The sequence below is a fragment of the Nelumbo lutea genome, chromosome 2, assembly GCF_056320005.1.
Source record: "Nelumbo lutea isolate HS-2025 chromosome 2, American lotus-T2T, whole genome shotgun sequence".
Lineage (NCBI taxonomy): Eukaryota > Viridiplantae > Streptophyta > Magnoliopsida > Proteales > Nelumbonaceae > Nelumbo > Nelumbo lutea.
The window spans coordinates 62220581-62233168 of record NC_142685.1 but is presented as its reverse complement, the minus strand read 5'-3'; the positions used below and the strand labels follow the sequence as shown (position 1 = coordinate 62233168).

The 12588-nt window shown below is 38.2% G+C and overlaps 1 protein-coding gene across 3 annotated transcripts in view; it reads left to right on the top strand.

Annotated features, from left to right (window-relative positions):
- The first annotated feature begins 11915 nt into the window (after positions 1 to 11915).
- Positions 11916 to 12588, top strand: part of NRPC2 (nuclear RNA polymerase C2) — a 109120-nt gene continuing 108447 nt past the window's right edge. The window contains exon 1 of one of the 3 annotated variants that reach the window (XM_088973631.1): positions 11916 to 12006. The gene's annotated coding sequence lies outside the window, so the exon portion shown is untranslated. Of the gene's footprint in view, positions 12007 to 12415; positions 12543 to 12588 lie in introns of those variants that run through there. The other 2 variants (XM_088973630.1, XM_088973629.1) reach the window with 2 other exon arrangements.

The following is a 12588-nucleotide window of genomic DNA, read 5'->3' as shown; positions in this document are numbered from 1 at the left end:
TTAAAATTAAAAAAAACAAAAAAAAACTATTCATACTTGTTTCTTGCATTTTTTTTTTTGTAAATCTAGCACTCAAGGAATGAGATTTGGAGTTTTAGACTCATTTGGGGCTGAAAGAAGGCTTATTTCAAGGATAAAAAGCTTGCTTTTCCCCTTAATTTTATTTTCCAGTTTTTTGTCGTATCATTTTCGTTGATATGCTACCGATATCCCTCATACACCCCGCTACGGGTCTGATACGCATGAAAAAAAGACAAGATGTTCGATTTTCATGCTTATCCCGCATCTATTTTTCAAAGACACGATACGATAAGTATCATATCAAAATTTTAAACATTGGTTGTACCCCTTTTTTGTTTTATTTTGACTGAATAATGGCAATAATAAGATAAAAATAAAATAAAATTATGAGACAAAACATGTATATGGAAACAATGATAAAGGGGGTAGATATTCAAAATCGAAATGAAGAAAAGGAACATACAATAGATAAATCATCATTGAGTTTTACAAGTAGTGATGGGAAAATTTTCGAGCTTGCAAACAATAATTATTTAAGAATATAAGCAACGGAAGAACAATTATTCTTCTCTCTCTTACCATTTTGTCATTTTCAATAGAGCATAGTGAGAAAACACAATGTTTTTTTTTTTTTACTTTAAATAGGTCACTTGATTAAGTATAGTTTGGTCAACCCACAAAGGTATAAGTCTATTTAAGAAAACTAAAGCTATGCTTAAGTCTTTAATAATAATACATTTCTTAAACTACCCCTATTGTTTAGTTGATTGACTAACTACAACCTTACCGTTTAACTATTATTTCTGTCATCATTAAATTATAACATAAAGGATGAAATATCAGTTTTACCCTTCCATTAAATCCTGTCCATATTTCCTTAAACTCGTTTGTTATAAGTAATGATCTTCACCAAATTGGAAACCCACCTCATGCGCCCAAACCCCCTATACGTGGCGCCACTTGTGTAGTTGATGGAACTGACCCAACTGAAGCCAATTGGTAGGATTTCTCTCTCTCTCTCTCTCTCGTGTCCATAATAGTTTCCTTGAGAGGATGATGAGCTCTAATCTCATCTTTGTCATCTTCTCATAATTCGGATGCCCCACATGAAGCCTTTTTCCATAATATGTAATTCAAAACAATCAGCTTTGCTCTTCCCATAATTCTTCCTCGATCCACCCATCGTTGCAATGTCATCTTAGAATTATTCCTAGTCAGTTTGCCCTCCTCTACTCCACCCACCGCTGCAACTCACAACAGCAACAATCTCTCTCCATATCTGTTCTTCCCCTTATTATTTATATTCTTCTCCTTATTCCTCGGTTGTTCTGCCCTCCTTTGCTCCACCCGCTGTTGCAACTCACAATAGCGGCACTCTCTCTCGCCTCTCCCTTCCCCCCTCTCTCCTCCTTTTTCCTCTTCTTCTCCTTATTCTTCTTTGATTGGTTTGCCTTCATCTGCTCCACCTGATGTTATAACTCAAAGCGACGACAATCTATCTCTATATTATTCCTCTTTTACTTTATCTTCTTTTCCTTCTTCTACCTCGATCGATTTGCCCTCCTCTGCTCCATCCATCGCTGCAACTCACTATAGCGGCAGTTTTTCCTCCACCGAATTGCCTTGCAAGGATTCAATGCCATATAATAAAGATTAATGCATAAATGGGTCACAAGACATCACTTTTTTGGCCATGTCGTTACTCCGAATAAGTGACTCCACTTTTAGCTGATATTCAAGCAAGAAGGCAAAAGATTTATGCATAGATGGGGTCCCTCTCTCTCCCCCTCCCATGTTCCACCACGGATCCTCGAACATCATATCATTAGCTTTTCATTCTTCGGTTGTTGGACCAAATTGATGAGACAAAGATGTATCGACGACACAACAACTCCTACTAAGTTGCATTATGTCTTGGTTCTCATTGGTTGATCGGGAAATTATTGCAAAAGGTTTTCCAAGAACTGAAATTGTAGTCCCTTGATTTATCACTAAACCAAAATCTTAGTGTTTTTTCACTAGAATTTTCTAATGCATAGTATCTGAAGGAGATGTTAGGCTCGATGAGGATAAATTAGTGGAATAACAGTCATCTTCCCTCTAAAATGTCGGATAATCTGGCTTAACAATCCCGCTTATGGGTGGTGTTTTTTGCCTAGCTCACATAAGAGGACTAAGGGTAATAATGGGTTTTAAAAAAATATACTTCATGTGGTATCTCGTGTATATGGATTTTGCTCGCAAGAAGAAGAAGAAGAAGAAGAAGAAGCCCATTAATTTGAAAAATAAATAGTTTATAGAATAATGCCATGTTTGGTTTGTTGCCACCGGCCTCATTCCTTTCATTTTTATCGATTATGGAAAAGAATGGGCAATAATGGATGAGATGTGGGTGTGTAGATAACCATGTCTTGTTGCATGATTCATTTTAGAAAAAAAAAGTGAAACTTAGGTCTCAGGCAAAAAATAATAATATATTTTGTGGCACGAAACATATATACCTATATATATTGTTGGTCCAAGAAATCCGTCCAAATTGATTTTGGATTAGACAGGGTCCAATAAAAACTAGTCCATCGACACCCTTAGTTGCATGTATACCTATATATATTACTATTTTGATTAATGAAAAAAATGAATGAGGATGAAATTTGTAAACAAACATGTTACAAATTTTGCTTTCATTCCTGCTATAAAAAAAGCATTTTTTAGGAAAGAAAGTGATTGGTTGGTAGCAATATTTTTTCAATATTTCCATTTTTATTCATTTTTTCCATCTTACGATTTCATATTGGGTAAAAAAGAGAAAGAATGAGAATTGAACCAAACATGTCCCAAGATTACAAAATAACAAAAAATGAATATAGTTAATGCACAAATTATTGTGTTTCTTTGATATTCTATTCTCTAACATTAAAAATGAAATCTAGGATATAAAAGGGTTAAAAACGAAGCTTTTATGCGCTCATTGAATAAGTGGGAAAAACAGTTTTAGAAAAAATATGTAAATGATAGTTATGGGGTTTTAAAGATTGTAATACACACATGACATGACATCATGAGCACCAAATAACATAGATAATGCTGATGAATAGACTTGGGCATCAATTATAAAAGTACAAGGCACCTCATCACTACCTGAGAAAGTTTATGCCCTTAATTATCACCTCCCACAAAGTATATATATGTCCCCATAATTATTCATTTAAAAAATAACAAAAGTGGTGATTGGTTTTTTTTTTTTTTGTTAAAAAAATACATCATCAAATATTTATCAAAGTGGCAAAACATCGATGTATGTTGTTTGGTAATGGTTTTCTAAAAAAATGCATGGTGTTTTCCAAAACAACCAGCTTATATAAGAAAACATTAAATTGGCAATTTTTTCTTTCTCAATGTTAGATAACAAAGATGCACATTTGATTATAGCGCTCTTGAACCATAGTTTTGGAAATTTTTGAATAGTAAAATTTAGTTTAGTGCATGTTAAAACTTTCACTCAAAACATAAACCTTTTACGTATAATGGTTGTCATGGTTCCAATGTGGAATCGTTTTATAATAAAAAGACGATGAAACTAAACACCACCATGGATTGCCATTTTCTAAAAAATTGCAAAATCTACAAATCCATTTATTGAAAATGGCACAATGGAACCAAATACCATAAAAATAAACAAACATTACAAACAACCTTATGTTGATCAGATATAAATTAAAATTATGTACAACCTTCAACATATGGATTTCAAAGATATATTTATACCATCACAGATTTTTAATAATTAAAACAAAATACAAATTAAACAATAATTACATTTAATAGTGGAAGAAAAATCTTTACCCCTACCCCTAGCACATACATATAAATAGGTGATTATGGACCAGATTAACACTTATGATAAAAACTATAGCTCAAGCTAAGCTCGGTTTTTAGGCCTATGGCATTAATATATTATGTTAGTATATGAATATAATATTTTATACTATGTGACATGTAACATATGTATATACACTATTATAAAGTGGATATTTAATTTGGTTTCGGTGCATGTCATAACAGTTAACGTTAACTTAGTTGCATGTAAGTCATAAGTTTGTTGGCTAAATCGGGTAGAAATAATCATTCTTAATTGACATGTTAATACCTCAAATGCACATAAAATACATTAACCCATGATTTTTTTTTTTTCAGTTTCAATTTCAACTTCAAATTTGAGATTGTTAAGAGTAATCCAAATTTTACCAATTTATAATTGTACAAAAAATGGGTCCAACCGTATTTGTGATATGATTCATTCATTTTAAACATTTATATTTATATGCATTTACCCATTAATAAAATGATTAATTTGAAGTTTTGAATTCTTACTATGTTAAGTTTTATCTAAGTTATTCTCAATCTATTTCATAAAGATATTTTTGAATTATTTATTGCCTACTTGAGATATGTGCATATATACAAGTAAAAACAACAAAGGTAAAACAGATGAAAGGCATAATTCCATATAACCATTTGTATTTGAATATTAAAATGTCTATACAACTAATGTTTTCATGCACTAATATTAACATTGCAATATAGATGTATATATTATATTATTTATAGTTTAATTTACTAGTAAAATTACTTAAGCATTTCTTATACTTTGATATTAAAAAATGTCCATTCACATTTCAAATAAACACATAAGCACACTCATTTCATTAAATATCCATTTGTAGAGGCATTAACATTATAACTACATCCTTTTATGAGTATTCGCAATAAGATTTATTGTCGCTATCTATTTCGGAATAAAACATCTGATTCTAAAACCAGTTTTCCACCATTATATCTCTCTCTATCTATTATTAATTTTATTTATATATGATTTCTAAGTATACACATTTATTTTTTCAACAATGTTTTAAAATATTAATGTTCAAGTCAAACATTTTTTTTTATTTTAAAAACAATTTAAGTTAAAACTTAAGCATTTAAATAAGACAAGTATAAAATATCTAAAATACTGACAAGAGAAAAAAAAATAATAAATAAGATAAACAATAAGAATAAAGTAAAAAATGTAAACATTAATTAAAAATATTATTTTCTTATTGTCATTGAAAAATTTAATAATTGATTATAAAAAATTTATAATTATAAAGTAATCCAATTTAATTCCAATTTAAAAACTATTAACATAAAATAAATTCAAAATAAGTTACTGCTTTAATTTTAAAAATAATAATTAAAACAATATTGTATTTCATTTCAATAAAAATAAAACTTTATTAAATTTTTAAATATTAATTTAATTTTAATTTTAAATTATCAAAAAAATACAACAAATCCAATTAAGTATTAGTTTGCCTTCACCCTACTGAGGCCCCTCATTTTGCCACATCATGGGCTCTTAGCCTTTGGCCACATCACCTTGCTTCCGATTTCACAACCATGAAAAGGTTAGAAAATTCCCAAACATTAAACATATAGGACTATTAAACTAATTAAAATATCAATTTATAATGATATTTTTAGTGATTAATTATTTATAAATACACAAAATTTTAAAATTTAACATATTAAAAGGATGTAGTTATAATGTTAATGCCTCTATTCAATGAGCGCATAAAAGAGGAGTTTGTAGCCGAGGTCGGGATTGCGACTGTTTCCTCAGTGGGCGAAGCTCGTTCCTCGCCCTGCTCCGCAGGTTCCTCTAGTTCGAGATCGTCGGTTGCCTTGGTTTTTCCCTTTAGGGCGGCATATAGCACTTGCGGGACTCAAGTTGGTCGCCCCGTACTACCCCCACACCGAAGTCCATGAGGAACTTCATTGCCAAGTAATAGTGGAGACCACCGCATGCAGAATATGCGTAATTGGTCACCCTATGATGGCGTTGTATGGAGAGGGGATCGCAACCACCAGGAAATCGTGGTTGAGTCTTACCGCGCACGCCCATGTGCCGACTTCCACAGGTACTGTTATTTTTCCCAAGGGCCTGACTTCCTCTCCGCTGAAGCCTACCAGAGGAGTGTGAGTGGGTTTCAAATCGCTTTTCTGCAACTGCAATTGGTCGAACGCTGATTTGAATAGTATGTTCGCCGAACTATCTGAGTCCACCAGTACGCACCGGACTTCGAAGTCGCTGATCCTTAGCTTTATGACGAGCACGTCGTTGTGGGGGTAGTGAACACCTCGCGCGTCGTCTTCTGTAAAAAAGATCGGTTTTTCCTTCTTTAGCCTCTTGGGAGGGTTCTACTCCTCTCGGGCTGCTTCTCGAACTGACATCCTTGCTGCCGCTGAAGTGCATCATGCCACCACCGAACTGCTCACTATCACGTGGATGGTACCCCGGACTGGCCTTTCTTCTGGGGGGGGGTCGCTGCAAGGATTCAGCCGGTCTGTTGCTCGGCTCGGGGACATCCTTCCCGTGTTCCCCTTGCTGACCTGCTTTATTACTATTGTCATAATGTACAAAATTTCTTAAGTACCCGCGACGGATGAGTCCTTCTATCTCGTCGCGGAGATTATTACACTGCTCGGTGCTATGACTGTGATCTTTATGAAAACTACAATATAAATTTGTGTTCCTCTCGTTGGGTTGCTCTTCAGGTGAGGTGGCCACTTTACGTAAGGGGCGTCCTTGATCGTCATCAGGATCTCGGTCCGCTTTGTGTTCAATGGCGTGTAATCCGTCCGAACTGCTAAGGGAGCTCGGGACAGCTGGCTTGGCTTCGCCTCTCAGTTTTGGCCTCTTCTGTTGTTGGGGTTGGAGGGCTCGCTTTCTCTTTTTCTTTTTTCATCCCTGCCTTCGTTTCTCTGGTTTATCTCTTCCTCTGTTCTCATAAACTTGTCCGCGAGCTTGAGGAAGTCGGCCACGGTTGCTGGCTAGCTGGCCACCATGTGCCACTTGAACTCTTTGTGCGTCACCCCTCTTTTGGCCACTGCGAGCTGTACCGCGGGGTCTAACCGAGGGATCTGCAAAATGCCTCATTGAACCGTTTGATGTAGCTCCGGATTGGTTCTCCCTCTCTTTGGATTAGCCCGAACATACTTTCCTTGCTTCTAGGACACCTTTTGTTGGTAACAAAGTGCGCAGTGAAGATCTGCACGAACTGGACCGACTTCTTATTGACCCGGAAGCTAGGTTCCGGTACCAGGTGCAGACCACCCCTCTGAAGGTGGTGGTGAAGGCCACGCACATGCACGACTCGCTTGCCCTAGCGAGGTGCATTTGCGACTGGAACGCGTCGACATGGTCGCTGGGATCAAATGACCCATCATATTTGTCTAGAGAAGGGAGTTTGAAATCTCCAGGCAAGGGGACTGCCAAAAGTTCTGCTGAAAGGGGGGAAGGAACTGAGAGAATGGGGACGGTTTTTACCTTGCCTGAGCTCGTTTCTTCCTTGCCTCTGAGCTCGGGTAGCACGTGGGTAGCAGTTCGACGACTTCGCCGGTGCCTTCTTTGAGTGGGCCTGGTGTTGGCGCTGCTTGCCTCTGTGTTGCCGAGCTCGATGGGCCCGGAATGTTGGCCTGCTGCTAAGGTGCTGAAGTGGTTCTCCGTGAGGGGGAACTCGGGCTTGGAGGGTCGAGGTGACTTTGTTGGCGAGGTTCTTGACCCACCTGCGGGCTGCGAGGCGGGGGTGATCTTTCTTTGCTTTCAGCCCGGGGATGAGGCCTGACTATTAGGGGGTTCTGTGGTCGGGAAGCCTTTCCTTGGTGAGGTCGTCCACTTTGAGGGGAGGCCTTGACCGGCTTTGAAACGGGGTGTCGGGGTGGAAGCAGTGGTTGGTTCAAGGGTAGCTGAGGGAACTGTTGTTGGTAATGGTGTTGGGAGAGGTGGTGCAACACCTGGTGTTGCTGGAGTTGGTGCTGCTGGAATTGCTGCATTTGAGCCTGCATTGCCCGCATGCATTGCATGAGGTCATCTGGCTGGTTTTGGCGGGCTGCTAGTGGGACAGCAGTTGGTTTCGCGAAGTTCATTTCGATTGGGGGTGGAAGGGGAATGTTCAGCGAGGGAGTGTTCAGAGGTGCCACCGCCTGTGGCACATTCAGACTTGGGATCCCATCCACTAAAAGGGGGATGGTGAACTACCTAATGCACACTGCTGAAACATGAAGTTGTTCTCCGGTAGTGGTTGTTTCGATTCCACGTCCGACACTGCTGGAGGAGGCCATTTTGGTGTTGGAGTTTTTGAAAGAAGGGTAGGTAAAAGAGATTTAGAGGGAGGCTTTTGGAAGCTTTCCCACAGACGACGCCAATTGATGGAGTGCAATCCAGCCAGTCTTAGCTGTCAACGAACTCGCCTCTGGGCTGGAGCGTCGGGGAGCCTGAAACGGGAAAGATGGGAGAACTCCGGGGGGAACCCGGTGGGATAGCTCCGAAGCTCAAGTCAGTAATCTCTCAAAGGCGAAGTGTAGACCAGATAGCGTAAAGTTCACATACCTTGTTTGTTGGGGGCAGGGAGCTTTTATAATCACTTTGCGCACTTCTTCCGAGGCCCTTGTCAAGTCGAGTATGATTACCCTTGCGTCTGTCAATTCGGTCGTCGCCCTTTCTGTTGGGGATGGAACCGTCACTGCCTAACCGTCTCTCCAACTGGAGATGGCGGTGTCAGGAGGCGGTGGCAGGTGGCCGTTTAGAGTGCGATCGTCAGGCGTCAGATCCCATGTCATTCAGGTGCGGCGTCCTTGGGTAAAGACTTCCTCAGTGTCAGGCATAGTACGGTTCGTTTGGTTTTGGTGCCCTGAAGGTGATGTGGTGGAGTGGTGAGCGAGGCGAAGTCTTGAGTTCGGAGGTATGTATAGGGTAGGTCAGTTTGACGAGGTGCATCCCGAACTGTTACAAGGCAGGCCAGTTCGGTGAGGTGCATCCCGAGCTGTTACAAGGCAGGCCAGTTCGGTGAGGTGCATCCCGAGCTGTTACAAGGCAGGCCAGTTCAGCGAGGGGTATTCCGAGCTGTTACAAGGCAGGCCAGTTCGGATTACTTTCTATTTTGGAGCAAATGTGAGTTTGGACCCCTAGTAGGGAGTTCGGACCGCTGGTTTCTCCCCTTGGTGCTTGCGCCTTAGGCTTGCTTTTGTGCCGATCTATTGCTTTTGCCACGTGTCGCATAACTATGAGGTCGGGTCAAATCTTCCTTCATCACAACCCATTTGGGAATGTCACAAGGTTTCTTTTCCTTCAATTTCTCCCAACAAAAACAATATTTAGATTTGCTCTTTTGCTTTAGTTTTACTCCCATCCATTATCATATTGGATAGTAGTTTTTCTGTGGCTCTGCTAGTACCTTATAAAATGGGGACACTTACCTTCTTTAGGTGCAAGTCATAAAAATTAAATTTGATTATTTAATATGGACCTGTATGTTTACTTTTCCTTGCCCTTTTCCATTAGATTGAGAAAAGTTTGCACTTAAAACATTTCCTTAGGTCAAAATACAAGTGATCTTTAGGATCTGATTGGCTTGTGAAATGGGGATGAGAAAAAGTGAATATTCAAAACATATTCATTTTTTTTATTTGCTTTGAGGGAAATAGTGGGATGGATGAGAAAAAACGTGAGATGTAAAATTCCAAAATCGTGTAATCAGGATTGCCCCAAAACATGCGACTCTAATGAGAAAACTTATAAAAAAGATTAGGCCTTTTTTAAACAAAGAGCCTTGAAATACTTTTTTTCTTTAACCTCTACATATCCCAACGGTTGGATCTCTGGCTTTTTTTTTTTTTTTTTCTGGCCATTTCGTTCAAAGTTAAGACTAGATCCATGACCCAGGAGAGTTTCGGAATAACTGGAGTTGTGAAATGGTTCAACAATATGAGGGTTTTGGAGATTTGCTGAGGGGGGAAAGGCTGAAATCTATGATTGATACCACCAAAGATGGAGGTATTTCAGGTGATCGACCCCGATGAATCTGTGATTACCCCCGGTGGATCTTATTTTTGGGAAGCAGGAGAGAGTTACAGTGATGGCAAATGTGGACATAGTGGTGGATACAACTTTGGATGTGGTTATGTTGGTGCAAGCAGTGGTGGGTACGGTGGCAATAGTATGGTTTTAATGGAGGTGGTGGCAAAACGGTGGAGGCGACAATGGATGAATAAGGTATGGTGAAGGTAGAAAAATGATGGCAATGACCATGATGAGGTATGGTCTTCAAGCAGCATTTCATAGTAATGGATGCAACAAGTGGATCTTTGCTTCCTTTGCTCATCACGACGATGCCTATGAGATGGAAAAAATGGGAACGCAATAGTGGACTTTGTTTTGTGTTGGTCATTTTTCCTACTATTTTTCTCATGTAAACCAAACAATGGAAAGTTAATGCCATGTTTGTTTCTCTGCTATGAATTTCATTCTCTTAATTATTGCTCATTATAGGCAAGAATGGGCAATAATGAATAACATTATAATGTTTGGTTACAAATTTCTTGACAAGGGCCACATTATTTTTAAAATGAAAAATCAATCCCATAGCTCAAAAATTGACTAGCATGTAGCATGAAAAATAATCATGCCCCATTTTGCTCATTTCATTGTTCGAGGAAACTCTACCTATAAAGCTTTTGCCACAGATGTTTACTTTTGCAAAAGCACTTTTATAAAAATGCTTTTACATGATAGCATTTTTATGGAAGTACTTTTACAAAAGCACTTTTTATGGAAGTGTTTTTACGAAAGCACTTTTTATAAAAAACATTTTTACGAAAGTACTTTTATGAAATCACTTTTATAAAAGCACTTTTTATGAAAGTACTTGTACGAAAACACTTTTATAAAAGCACTTTTATAAAAACACTTTTATGGAAGCACTTTTACGAAAGAACTTTTATAAATGTAATTTTATATAGTACTTTTATGAAAACACTTTATAAAATCACTTTTGTAAAAGTACTTTTATAAAAGCAGTTTTATGGAAGTACTTTTACAAAAGCACTTTTGTGAAAGTACTTTTATAAAATCACTTTTATGAACTTTTACGTAAGTACTTTTATGAAAGCACTTTTATAAAAGTATTTTTATAAAAGTATAAAAAAACTTTTAGGAAAGCACTTTTATAAAAACACTTTTACAAAAGTACTTTTATTGAAACATTTTTACGAATATACTTTTATAAAAGCACTCATATGAAGGTACACTTAAAAAACATTTATGCCAATTAGTAAACATTGACTATTGGAGACGAGCGGTTTGTGAATACCAACACTTTTTTTTTAAAGACCGATAATGAACAACATAAGACACTTGTTAGTTTGAAAATAATTCATTTTTAAGAAAAAAAAGTATCTGGTTCATACCAATATTTTTATCATTCTATCTATTTTTACCCATTATTTTCCATTTTAGAATTTCATATTAGGTAATAATGAGAAAGAATGAAAATTGAACCAAACATAATCTAAATTTTTACACATTCCCATCCCATCCCATATTTTTCTTACCCCACCCAAATCTTCCCCACAAACCAAATAGAGCTTTAAATAAAATTTCCCTTGAATCCGGACTCTATCCGAATCCATATAAACCGGAATTGGAGTTAAAAAAATCAAATTTTAATATGAGTAATCCGATTCGATTAACCTTTTAAATGAATCAATAAAAATTCGGCATATAAGTGACTTAACTGCAGTTAACTATTCGACTGGGTTTCCCTCTGAATTTCAGATAGAATTGGGATATGTTCCTCACAACGACCTCACACATCTCACCGTGTATCGGCTGATTAATCAGGGGATGTTACCGATACACGGCTGATACATGCTGTGAGGTTCGCGTATCGTGAGGACGCGCCACGTGTCTGTTGGCTCGTGCGCTGGATTCATGCGTGCGAAACAAATTAAACGTCGTCTATCCTTAACGCCGTTAGCTTCTCATACAATGTGTTTCGTTCCCCTTCCCGCTCCTTTTTCTCCACACCGAATCGAACCTGTTCACTCTCTCCCTCTCCAACCGGTGTCGACGAACAATCATCACCGACGTCCGGAGAAAAACCTCAGGTATTGATCTTTCATTTTTTTTTTCTTCCCCAAACATTGCATCTTTGACATGAAAGACCTGGCCCTAACCGTTTTGGATGGCAGTCGTATTCACTGTCTCGGCATCATCCGCGACTGTTTTCTACAACTGACGCCCTCCCCATAAATCCTCCTTTTTCTTCTTCCCCATCCCTGTTAGTCAGAAGGGCTGCCCTCCTATCACTCTTACTCTTCTTCTTCCTCCCCAGTAACCTGTTTTCTCCAGCCAAACCTTAGAACCTCTCCCTACACATCTCTTTCTCCCATTCTTCTTCTTCTTCCTGTATTCTCTCCCTCCACACCTTTCTACTTCTATCTCGTTAGTTGAGAAACTTCAGCGAAGCCACCCACTCCGAACCGGGGAGGTAGAGACGATCCCATCCTCTCTCTCCTTCTATCTTCTTATTCTTTTCCACTTTGGTTTACCTTCCACTGCTGTTGTAACTAAACCAACAAAAAGCCTCTGCCGCCATTAATGGTAACCCGTGTTGTTATCTCGGACGAAAACGAAAGAGGAGGTAGGGTTTATTGTTAACTGCCCTTAAGTCTGTAAAAGGTGGCCAA